This window comes from Peromyscus californicus, unplaced genomic scaffold, assembly GCF_007827085.1.
Source record: "Peromyscus californicus insignis strain IS unplaced genomic scaffold, ASM782708v3 Scaffold_7__1_contigs__length_154581171, whole genome shotgun sequence".
NCBI lineage: Eukaryota > Metazoa > Chordata > Mammalia > Rodentia > Cricetidae > Peromyscus > Peromyscus californicus.
In genome coordinates, this window is record NW_026294595.1 from 72,353,526 (window position 1) to 72,365,690 (window position 12,165).

Below are 12,165 nucleotides of genomic sequence, written 5' to 3' on the forward strand. Positions count from 1 at the left end.
TGAGGATTGCCTAATACATGTTGATGGCAGAAAGGAGCCAAGCTAAGCTAAGCTAACTCATCTCATCGATAAAGTATTCTAGAAATCTAATTTCATTTGATTAATATCTTGGGGCAAGTAAGGGTTGCATTAAAATTCAGCAGATATTTGCATTGTGGGTGCATTTTGTAATTATGTAGAGTCTTTGTAGCTTGTCAGACAAAACATTAGACCAGATTTAAGGCGGGCCGGGAAGGATATGCTGCATTGGGTGATTTTAAATGCAGTTCTATGAGGCTCCGGAGAGTCTGAAACTGTATCATGCTCTTCTATTAAACTCACTGTCACCAACACAATAATTTGCATATCTAAATAGTATAAAATGTTTGTCTAGTGAAGAGAATAAAACAGAAACAAAACAGTGCACAGAAGGATTTTTGGCACCATTTGAATTGACATATGGCAATGGACTCCCTTCTCTCAGGCAAGAAATGACACATATGTCTGAGGACTCGCTTCACTGAAATGTAGAATCCCATATTTGGCAGTGGAGACTCCTAAGTTATAAAAGCAACATAGTGATTCAATTCTAATTAAAACATTTAAGACCTGTATGACCTTGGTTGGCACCCCAGAAGATCAATTTTAGTAATTTTAACTTATCTGTTATTTGCCTATTTGAAACTACTTACTGGACATCTGCTTTGTACTCAGCATAACTCCAGTTGTTATAAATTAATCAATAGAGATCCCTGTCCCTCACAGAGTTTATCTTCTGATACTTTTAGTGTTATTAAGCTGATTAAACGACTCTAAAAAGACACTTAGATTCCCCACCATAACCTTTGTAGTACATGCTCAGAAAAAAAAATGACATTTTTTTCATATTTCTTCAAACTATCACTTGCTTTTGTTTGTTCTCAAAATTCACACATTGATATCATAAAGCAACCTAGCGGTTCTATGGCACACATTTACTTAATCTTTCTCTGTTATACATAGCAGTTTAAAACTACAAGCAATATTTACACTTTTTTTTCCAAGCCAAATAACCTCTAAATCTTGGTTACGAAGTCGTATGTGGACCCTCAATAGCCAGAGAGGTCAGAACTGATTCAAGCTATAGTGAAAAGAAAAGAGTGGCAGATAAGGGCTGTGTCACCTGGAGGATGCAAGTCCAGCCTGAGGGGGCTTGCAGCCAATTGTCACCAAGTTAGAAACTGGGCCAAGTATTGTCATATGTCCTATGTGTCCAAAGAAATTAGAGAACCAAATTTGTTACATCAAATATTCACATTGTGAAGTAAAGGCAACTAATTAATGAACAAGCCTAAATACACAAATTAACAGGATACACACACACACACACACACACACACACACACACACACACACACACACATAGAGAGAGGGAGAGAGAGACAGAGAGAGAGAGTTTAGATTTTGAATATGACCAGTAAAACCTGTCTATGTCTCACATGTGTAACCTCTCTGCTAAGAGATATTTTATTCCTTTATATTCCTATAAAATTAATTAAGATGATTATTAAATTACAAGAATGTAGCAGATTGTTTCCAAGCTCTTCAGGCTGTTTTTGTTTTTGTTTTTTGGGTTTTTTTGTTGTTGTTATTATTTTCCATTTGATATGGCCTATTTTTTAATAATCATGCCTAGATTTTTTTTTAATTTTTATTTTGCAATACAATTCAGTTCTACATATCAGCCACGGATTCCCTTGTTCTCCCCCCTCCCGCCCCCCTCACCTTCCCCCCAGCCCACCCCCCATTCCCACCTCCTCCAGGGCAAAGCCTCCCCCGCGGAATGAGATCAACCTGGTAGACTCAGTCCAGGCAGGTCCAGTCCCCTCCTCCCAGGCCGAGCCAAACAATCCTGCATAGGCCCCCGGTTTCAAACAGCTGGCTCATGCAATGAGCACAGGACCGGGTCCCACTGCCTGGATGCCTCCCAAACAGATCAAGCCAATCAACTGTCTCACCCATTCAGAGGGCCTGATCCAGTTGGTGACCACTCAGCCATTGGTTCATAGTTCATGTGTTTCCATTCGTTTGGCTATTTGTTCCTGTGCTTTATCCAACCTTGATCTCAACAATTCTCACTCATATAAACCCTCCTCTTTCTCGCTAGTTGTACTCCCAGAGCTCCACCCGGGGCCTAGCCATGGATCTCTGCATCCAGATCCCTCAGTAGTTGGATGGGGTTTCTAGCATGACAATTAGGGTGTTTGGCCATCCCATCACCAGAGTAGGTCAGTTCGGGCTGTATCTCGACCATTGCCAGCAGTCTGTTGTGGGGGTATCTTTGTGGATTTCTGTGGGCCTCTCTAGCACTTTGCTTCTTCCTATTCTCATGTGGTCTTCATTTACCATGGTCTCCTATTCCTTGTTCTCACCTCTCTGTTGTTGATTCAGCTGGGATCTCCCGCTCCCCCAAGCTCTCTTTCCCTCGGCACTCGCCCTTCACTACCCCCACTCATGTCCAGGCTGTTCATGTAGTGAAGGGCGAGGGCCGAGGGAATTTTTTTTTTTAAATCGTATCAATGAACCTCACTCATTACCTTCAAATTAGAAGCTCTAGACATGAATCAAAGAGTTTGTATGTTTAAAATTCTATCCTGGGGACTCTGAAGATAACTCGGATATAGGAACAACTAGTCTAAAAAGTTAGGGATTATTATAGTACAGAAGATTCTTCCCATCATTCTTCCCAGACTTCTCTGTCATTGCTTCAAGGTTTTCAGCCTCACTTATGTCGAAGCTAACTGCTGTCCCATCATGAATTTTACACATTGTTATGCTTAATGTTCCTGTAGTGAGTCTTCTTTGTCGTTCTCTGTATTTTCTGTGAACAAACCCCTTATTCATGGCCTCAGCCCCAGCTCTAAGGTTTCCCCTTCTCAGTGCCTTCCCTGTCACGCTGTGACCATGCAGGCTTTCTTTAGCTTGCAGTTTGGAAACAGGTTGACTTACCTGCTTTGGGGACACTTGACATGACACATTCTCATTGCTCATTACCGTGCATGCTTTTGCACAATGTCCAGCATATGGCACATCTCAAGGAAATGTTTTATGAAAAAAACTGCAAGCCCTCATCTGAATACAGAGTAAGAAATTGAGCAAATTTGATGCGTTTTTCACTAAGTTCTCATTTTATCAACTCTTGGGGATAGTGTTCTGTAAAGGAGGAAGATCGGTTATGTTCTTACAGGACATTGTTTTCAAATCATGTTTTTGCATGTTAATATTTAAACTAAGGCTGAAGCAGATCATTTATTTTACAAACAACTTTTCAAAATGCTTCCATCAATTTAAAGACACAGTTTTGGAAATGCTGTCAACTGTGGTAAGCTCGTTTAGTGTTTCTCTTTGTTTTATTTTGATTTTGTTTTTAATGTGGATTTCTTCACACTCAAAAACTAATAAAGTCTATCAAAGAATGAGGGGCTAGACTAAGTGTCAAGGAGGGGAATCAGGAATCCTGTTCTGAAAGATTAATATCAGGAGACATTTATAGTCTGTAACAGTAGCCGGAGACTCAGACACCATTATTGATGTGTCATCAGGCTGAGAAGAGAAGGCTCCGCAGCAGGGGTGACAAGGACAAGTTCTGTGTGTTCATCGATCTGCAGTCTCCCATGGAAAACTCCACATATTTCTGAATGTCTTGAGTGGTTTTATTGATGCAGCTCCTGCCAGAAGAGAGGAGAATTGGACTCACCACATTTATTTTTCATGCAGTATTGGCAGTCTCACTTAAGAATTTAATACTTACATAGATGGTGTGGGAACAGAGGGCTGTTGAGTATCTTATCAAATCATTTGGGGTGGGTTTCTAGGGAAAATTACAAAACCCCAGAAACCCAACAGGGATACTAGAAAAGCCACCAGTTGTGCATTTTGTTTGCCTGCTCCATGGATGGCCCTGATCTTCTTTGTTACTGAAATCCTTTCCTGCTACAGGTGATGAATCATGGCCTAGGGAACTAGTCAGTGGAACAAAACTGTCAAGTAAGCAGGCACTACACAAAGCTGATAGAACTTTAATATATGTCTAGTTAGAGACTGGATATATTCATAGGGAAGTCAAACTAGGGCACACCACTAGATTATGGATCACAGCCCTAAGGAGAACTATGAAAGGCTATAAAATTGGTTTTCCTGTCTCTAAAATAGGAAAATACTCACATTATAGGTAGAAAAAAATCCACCATGAGCTTTAAGAGTGTAAGGCAGTCAGTTTTGATATTGATTTAAATGTGAGAAATATTTATTCATGGTATTTATGAATTAAAAATATTCATGATGTTAGGTTCACAATTTCTTTCTCATAAAAAGCATAATTCCAGGAGTCCTCATTACCTATATCTATTTCTGACTTCTCTCTTCTATAGTGTACTTTATGATCAGTAAGTCAAGCAGCATCAAAAGTAATGTGGTAAAACTGATAGTTTAATACTAACCATGATTCTGAGAGCAAGGAAATCCTTACGCACAGTACTCAGGGGGCTGAGAAGAGCCCAGGCTGGGTTAGAGTTAGTGGGAATACAGGACACTTTGGTGAAGGCTGCTTGAAAGTAAGTGATGATAATGATATATTCTTAGCTTAAACAAACAAGCATATGCACACAGGTAACATTATATAGACTGAGTAGGCTATACTTAGGAATATATGTTTATGTACGTACACATATATGTAATATTATATGGAATGAACAGGTTATTTTTAGGAATATATACATTTATACATATAGATATATACATGAAATAATAATGCAAAAAGAGACCGTGATTTTGAAGAAAACTGAGTATGTTTATATGGGAAGGTTTGGAGGGAGGAAAGGAAGGGAGAAATGCTGTAATTACATTATAATGTAAAAGACTTTAAAATATCAAAAAATAAATATGAGTACACAAAACAGTAATAAATAACTAAATATGAACGGGATATGTTCACTGGTAAGGACAAACATTGTTCTTGCAAAGTTCCTGAGTTCACTTCCTAGTACTTCCATCATAAAGCAAACAAAGCAGTTTTTAAAAGGCTGCCTTCGTTGACTGTTGTCCACTTCTAGATATAACCTATGGAATGAATTTATAGTTTCCTTCTATTCCTTAATCAATTGAAGTGTAGTTCCTTTCTCTATAAAGCTCTGCAATAGTTCTGATAAGAACAATATGAGCTATAATAATGACCGTCCTGCTAGTAATACCCATTGGTGAAATAGTAACATGAATGTTATGTGAGTAACAAAGCACTTTTTGATTGGCTATAAGGGTCATTCCCTGAAATGGAACCCATACCTGCTAATGTTAATGAGGCAAAGAACCTGAGACTAGATAAGTCATGGTCACAAGGAAATTTATTAGTACTATTCTACTAAATCAATATGCCAATAAAATGAATCCTAATGACATATTGCTATACTCATACATCAGTGTAGCATGAATCTTAAAGAATCTTATTAATAAAAACAAACCTGGAGCCAGGTATTGGGGTGAATACTGGAAGATCAGAGAAGCAGAACAAGCCACAGCTACCTCACCTCGCCAATTCCTCAGCTGATCCTGTTTCCTCAGGCTGGAAGCCTTTGAGTCCTCATTCAAATAGATCTCAGCTGAACTGTTGCTCAAAAGCCTAAAAGCTTAACCTGCCTAAAAAGCTTCTAGTTTCTGGTCTTCACACCTTATATACCTTTCTGCTTTCTGCCATCACTCCCTGGGATTAAAGGCTCACTTCCTGGGATTAAAGGCATGAGTCACCATGCCTGGCTCTTTCCAGTGTGGCTTTAAACTCACAGAAATCCATGCCTCTAGAAGGCTAGGATTAAAGGTGTGAGTGCCGCCATTTTCTAGCCTCTGTATCTAGTGGCTGTCCTGTTCTCTGACCCCAGATAAGTTTATTAGGGTGCACAATATTTTGGGGAACACAATACCACCACACATCAGTCCACCACGCAGACCTCAGAAGAAAACCTTCTTGAAATAGATGGTGATTAACAGAGACCCACAACTTGACAATGTGCAGAAAGTGGGAGACTTTGGAGTGCTCATCCCTAAACTGAATTCTTTATCTTTTCTCTCAAGGCTCAGGGATCTATGTTGAAGGAGGTCCATAAAAATGTAAGAGACAGAGATAGTGGACAATTTTAAGGAAACTACATTTTCCAGACATCACAGAGCAGGTGCACATAGGAAGTGTGGAGACTGTGACAACATGCACAAGACCTGTATAATCTCATGCCAGACAAAAATCCCAGCACGAAGAGCAGAAAGCAGGCACAAAGTGCTACCACTAGCCATGAAACTATTCCCTAAAAATATAGCTTCTGGGAGATGAAAAATCTGTTTTCTTCAATTAATGACGATTGGTATATCAACCATACACCAAGGCAGGCCTCATGCTCAGGGTAGACAACCAACATGAATTGGACTCCATATTTTGTAATGACTATATTCTTTTTGAAGTTGAGTAGGTTGGGAAGGAGGAGAATCTGGGAAGAGATGTGGAATGGAAAAGGATGTTATAAAAATATATTGTATGAAAAAATCTTAAATTTTAAATAAATTAAAACCAGAAAAAAAGAACATGTCAAAATATTTTTACATTAATTACATATTGTAATAATACCATGTGAGTAGACTAAATTAATTATATTAAAATTTAAAAAACAAACTGTTGTTTGCAGGTAGTGTTTGGATGCTTAGCTTAGGGGATTCTATAGTACTTCAAACACCCAGGAAGTCATTCCTTCCTTTGGTTCCTGAAACACCTCTCTTAATCTTTTTACCCAACATCCCTCAGCTATCTCTTGCTGTTTCTTCTCTATATATTTGTATTACATTTAAGTCATTCTATAGAATTGCTTTTTAGAAAAACAAAATGGTCAGGAGAATGTATTCAAATCCAAGGCCTTGGGCATGTAAAGCAATGATGAACTCTAAGCTATACTTACAGACTTAGAGTTCCATTGTTATCCTTGACTCATTTTATTTTTTAAAGTTTATTCTCTTATTCGTTGATCTTGTAACCTTCCAATTCTTCCGCTTTCCTCAGCAGTCTAGGAATCTCTGTATCACTGCTTTCTACACAGATATCTTTACGGAACGAAAACTCTGAGACTAATTGCATATGATGCAGAACTTTGCTTACACATACTGTGAGTCCTTTCCCTTCAGTACATAAGCAACCAACATTCCTTCCCACTCTGGCCCATCTTTGTCCTGTGTGTCACGCATATCCAGAAAATGGCACTACCTATCTTCCTTTGTTGGACCATTTGCTCTTTTTTGGGAATTGTATCACATACCTGTTGACTTAGCCTCTTGACATTAACCCACATTTGAAAAGTATTATTACTTCTAGATACCTGACTTTTTTCCTCATTAGTTTAAGAGTTTTGAGACTTTTGATCTAAGTGGTATTTCTCTCCCCTATCTACTTACAAAATTACTAATTTGATCATTATTAACTAGAGTATCCTAGATTGTTTCCTTCTTCTAAGCTCTTCAGGGTACTTTTTATTTTCTGCATGAAGTGATCAAATTTGGCAAACATCTTAATCACACCTATAAATTCTTAAAATAGACTTGATGAAAAGGACCTAGTAGAGGTAGAGGCAAGCATATTCCTGGAGTTCAAGAACAGCCTGCTCTACACAGCAAGTTTCTGGCCAGCAGAGTCACATGGTGAGACTTAATCCCTCAATTCGTCTGTCTATCTATCTATCTATCTATCTATCTATCTATCTATCTATCTATCTATCTATCTTTATATCTGTCTGTCTGTCTATCTATCTTTATCTATCTGAAGGAACCCATTCTTTATCTTCTAGATAGTATTTTTAGAAGCATACCTTACATTAGTGTTTTGGGGCAGAATATCCAGTGGATTGTACTACCCATAGTGTGGATGAAGAGAGTATATTCCACGATAAAATTATAATTATGGGATGGGCAGAATAGATGGAAGGCTTTGCAGACAAATCAAAGTCCTGTCATTTGTTCCAAACAAATATAAAGCTTTCTAATTTTTTTAAAGCTGAATTGAAATGTATTTCTGTCTAATGTGTGAATTAAAGTTACATGTAAATTTTTAAAAGTGAAACATCCCACGTAGTATTATTTATAAAAGACAAGGGATAAAATAAAAAAAAATTGAAATATATTTGGGAGTTAGAACTGCATGTTTTTTGATAGACTGAGTTCATGGAAAAAGAAAACCAAAGAGAATCAAAGATGTTTCTTAGTTTCTTAGCTTGTGCAGGTAGGTGGGTCATAATATTATTTATCAGAAATAAGAAACTGTGGAAAAGAAATGAGTTCTGACTTAGTCACATTAAGTAGAGTGCCTCAATGAAACAAGGATTCAGCAGGAGTTCACCCATGGCTGAAATTTCACTAATAGTTAACGTTTATGATCTATCTTGTTTAGAGCCCCCACACTCCCTCTGCACTGACTCTTACTTTAAGACACAGTGTCTGAAACCCAGTACTGCATCATGAGTTACAGTTCAGAATGATTCTTTCCGAACACCACAGGGAAGTCAGAGCTGTCTTCCTTTATTTTGACTCAGTTTTAGCAATCAACCAGCAGAAAAGAAAATAATCTATTCTTAGGGCTTTACAGGAAGGATATTTTGGGGAGTAAATGTTATAAAAGGATTATCAGGTTCTCAGATCACAGGTATGTCTGCCTGTCCTCTCTGGATTTAGCCTCTGACCATTTTGTGCTGCTTGCTTCTGTGAAGACAGAATCTGCCTTCCATTCCTATTGGTATGTTGGGAGTCTGAAAGAAAGTAAGCAAGGATGAGAAGCGTAAGTGTTAAAAGTTACTGGAGAAGTATGGTTGATGGGATTGTGAAGAAAGCTGAGCTGAAACCCCCAAAGAATAAGGAATGGAAGTAGGGAAATACACTCAAATTGGAGTCAAAGGTTCAGGATATTGAACTCTAAAGAATCTTTGAAACTATTGGCCAAGAAATTAAAATGCTGTGGAATTTAATCATTGTTTCCTGTGGGATGAGGATTTGGAAAGCTGCAGATGTGGGGAAAACTCATTTTGGATGAACTTTTGGCAGCAATGGAGGACTGTATCATATATATTGCCAAAATTTTGAAGTGTGGGTAGGAATAGTTTCCAAGTCTAAATTAGAGAGTTGCAAGATACAAATTCAGAAATGATCACCCTCATCCTAATCAGAAATGATCACCCTCATCCTATGGTAATTGCTAATTAACAGTTCTCTAACAGAGGGAAACCCCCATTTTCTCAACTTCCTTCCTAGAGCAAAGCCAGTGACTTTTCCTGCCCAAAACTTTGCCACCACAGTCTTTCTTAGTTGCTAGAAAATAACTGTTCCTCTTGACACCTTACTGTTACTTGATGAATCCAGTAAGGGGAGAATTCTCTCTATGGGAAGGATTAACACTGTATTGCATTTAGGAATTTGATAAATGATGCTCACTCAGATATTGATAAGACTTTATTATTCTGAAGTGTAAAAAATATGCCAAAGCATGTGGGTGGCAAATCAGAAGTGTTCAGGAAAACAGAATAACACTAATGTACACTGAATTTTAGAAATTGCATTCCAATGGTGCTCTGAGCAAAGAGGAGCAAAAGTTGACAGTAATATGCTCTATCCACATCCTGTTATCTAGAGCAGAGGGACAATAATAGCTTTTATACATGCTGAGAGGCCAGTGCTTCCTGCTCTTGGGATCACTTTGAGCTTTATTCTCTGTCTTGGTCACAGACTTCCTGCCCTTGTCATCCTCAGATTGTCATGTTCATCTGAGGCTCTCATATTGTCTTACTTCTGCTCTCTAAGTTCCTCCTGCCAGATTCTTGATGTAGTTTCACAGTTAAATGAACCAAAATATAAAGTCATTACTTTCTGCCTTTTGGTCTCCAGTGACTTGTACGGCAGCGTGTTTTTCTGTTTGATATTTACAACAGAGATATTAGATGTCAAGGGAAAAAGAGAGATAGGAACAGGGCTGAAACGGATGAGATAGTCATGCCTGAATATTGTTACTATAACTTCTGTCAAAAAAGGAGAAGAAAAAAACCCAAACAATGGAGCATCTAAGAAATTTCAACTGATCAACCCTTTTTTATTAATAATGACTGAATGTTTTTATTTTAGACATAACCTGAGAAAATTATTTTAATGGGTGCTTTAAAAATAAGCAAAGCTGTAACTCATGTAGAATTCTTCATAATAATTAAATAGGTAATATAATGTATGACTAGACTAAAGTACTTCCAAGATCATCTTGCAGAAATTGTTTATTTGGTGATCCAGCAAACTTAAAACCTTGGAGGAAATATTGAAAATACATGCGCAGTGAAGGCAAAGGAGGAGTGACTTACCTCCAAATCAGTATTTCCCTCAACCACACAATCCAAAGCAGAAATGCTATACAAATTCATACATAAAATGCAACATGAGTATACAAATACTTGATAAACTTAAGCAGTGATCAGTTTTAGCCTCCATAATCCTTTCATCCCAATGCTGTATATAAATCTTTCCTTATAAACGTCTGATGATGGACACCTATTGTTTGCTTATAATTTCTCAGAGGAACACACAGATTATTTGGGGGACAGTGCAACCTAAGTGCCTGGATTTAAATCTAGCTTAGCTTCTTAGTAGCAATGTGTGTGTCGTGGTTAGTTTTGTCACCTTGAAAGGATCTAGCAGCTCGAGGAGTTAGGCTTTAGAGCATGCCTGTAGATTTTCTTGGTTACATTAATAAATATAGGAAGACTCATCTCATTTGGGGATGTGGCCATTTCATCGGCTATGTCATGGACTGAATTAAAGGAGAGAGGGGACAGGGAACAGTCACTTCATGCTCTCTGCTTCTTGAGTGCTGATGCAATGTGACCAGTTCAAGCAAAATCCTGCCACTGTGACTTCTCCATCTTCATGGACGATAACCTAACACTGTGAGCTCGAACAATCCCTTCCTTAACTTATTTTTCTCAAGGTGTTTTATCACAGCAAGGAGAAAATAGCAAAGATAATGTGAATATTGGCATTTTTTTACAACTCCGAATGGCTGTTTATTCATTTGAAATATAATACCTTTAGACTATAATCATGAAGCATATATATATATGTATATATATATATATATATGGATTCATATTTCAATATTCCTAAAACAGTGTCTGACACAGAATGAATATTTAAAACCTTCTTAATTAACTTGTCAGAAAATATAATATATTTGGCAAAATTTAAGATGCATAGTGGGCAAGACTTGTATTATACTTCATGTTTTCATAAAAGATACCCTAGACTTGGAATTTCAAAGATAGATTAAATTTTTATATGTTGTTTTTAACTGTGAAAGTTGAAAAAAAGTAAAAATGGCTTGAAATTGTTGTTATTGAGCATAGATTTCATAGCTTCATATCAGATATGAGAGAGGCAAAAGTGATATAATATAGTCCAACTGTTCAGTTTTCAGGAAGTCAATGATTCAGATCAAGATAACACATGCTGGTCAGATGTGAATCTTAAGAACGTATTAATACTCACTGATGGATCACAGGGGTTGTAGCTAATATTTATTGTGAGTTCAGTATATCTACAGACATGTTTATAAGAAGAATCTTAGGTCAGAGGAATGAGAATTGACTTTTACTGAGCACTGGTATGTTTATTTCACTCCTTCTCAATATTAGGAAGGAAATGATTTCTAGACTAAAATTGAGAAGCTCAGGAAATAGTATAGCATCGATAGTCCTTGCTTCATAAGAACTTGATATTATAAATAAACTTGAAGAAACTGGCCATATTCTCACAGGAGACAAAGGACATTCTCCTTCCGCAAGGAACGTTTACAACCCACACTCAGGGTTCGGGAGTTCATTGTGGAGCTGGCAACATAAGGATGAGTGGGAAGGGATGTGATCAAAAATGATGATAAAAAAATTATCCCCGGACCACTCAGCATATTTGTTGTTGGAGAGCCTTGAGTCACTGCTACTAACTTCAGGTTTTGGTCTCGTAACTGCTTTAGTCCTGTGAGCCAGCATTTCAGGCGACAGCATATCTATGGTGAACCAGCTGGGCTACGTATCAAAAGATTTGCAGGTCAGTTACCTTCGCAAATCTTCTAAGCATTGATCCTCATGGAAGAAGGAGGAA

At 37.7% G+C, this 12,165-nt stretch overlaps 1 protein-coding gene across 4 annotated transcripts in view; it reads left to right on the top strand.

Moving 5' to 3' along the window:
• Window positions 1–12,165, top strand: part of Lrrc4c (leucine rich repeat containing 4C) — a 1,313,763-nt gene that overhangs the window by 450,289 nt on the left and 851,309 nt on the right. The gene's annotated exons all lie outside the window — the stretch shown is intronic.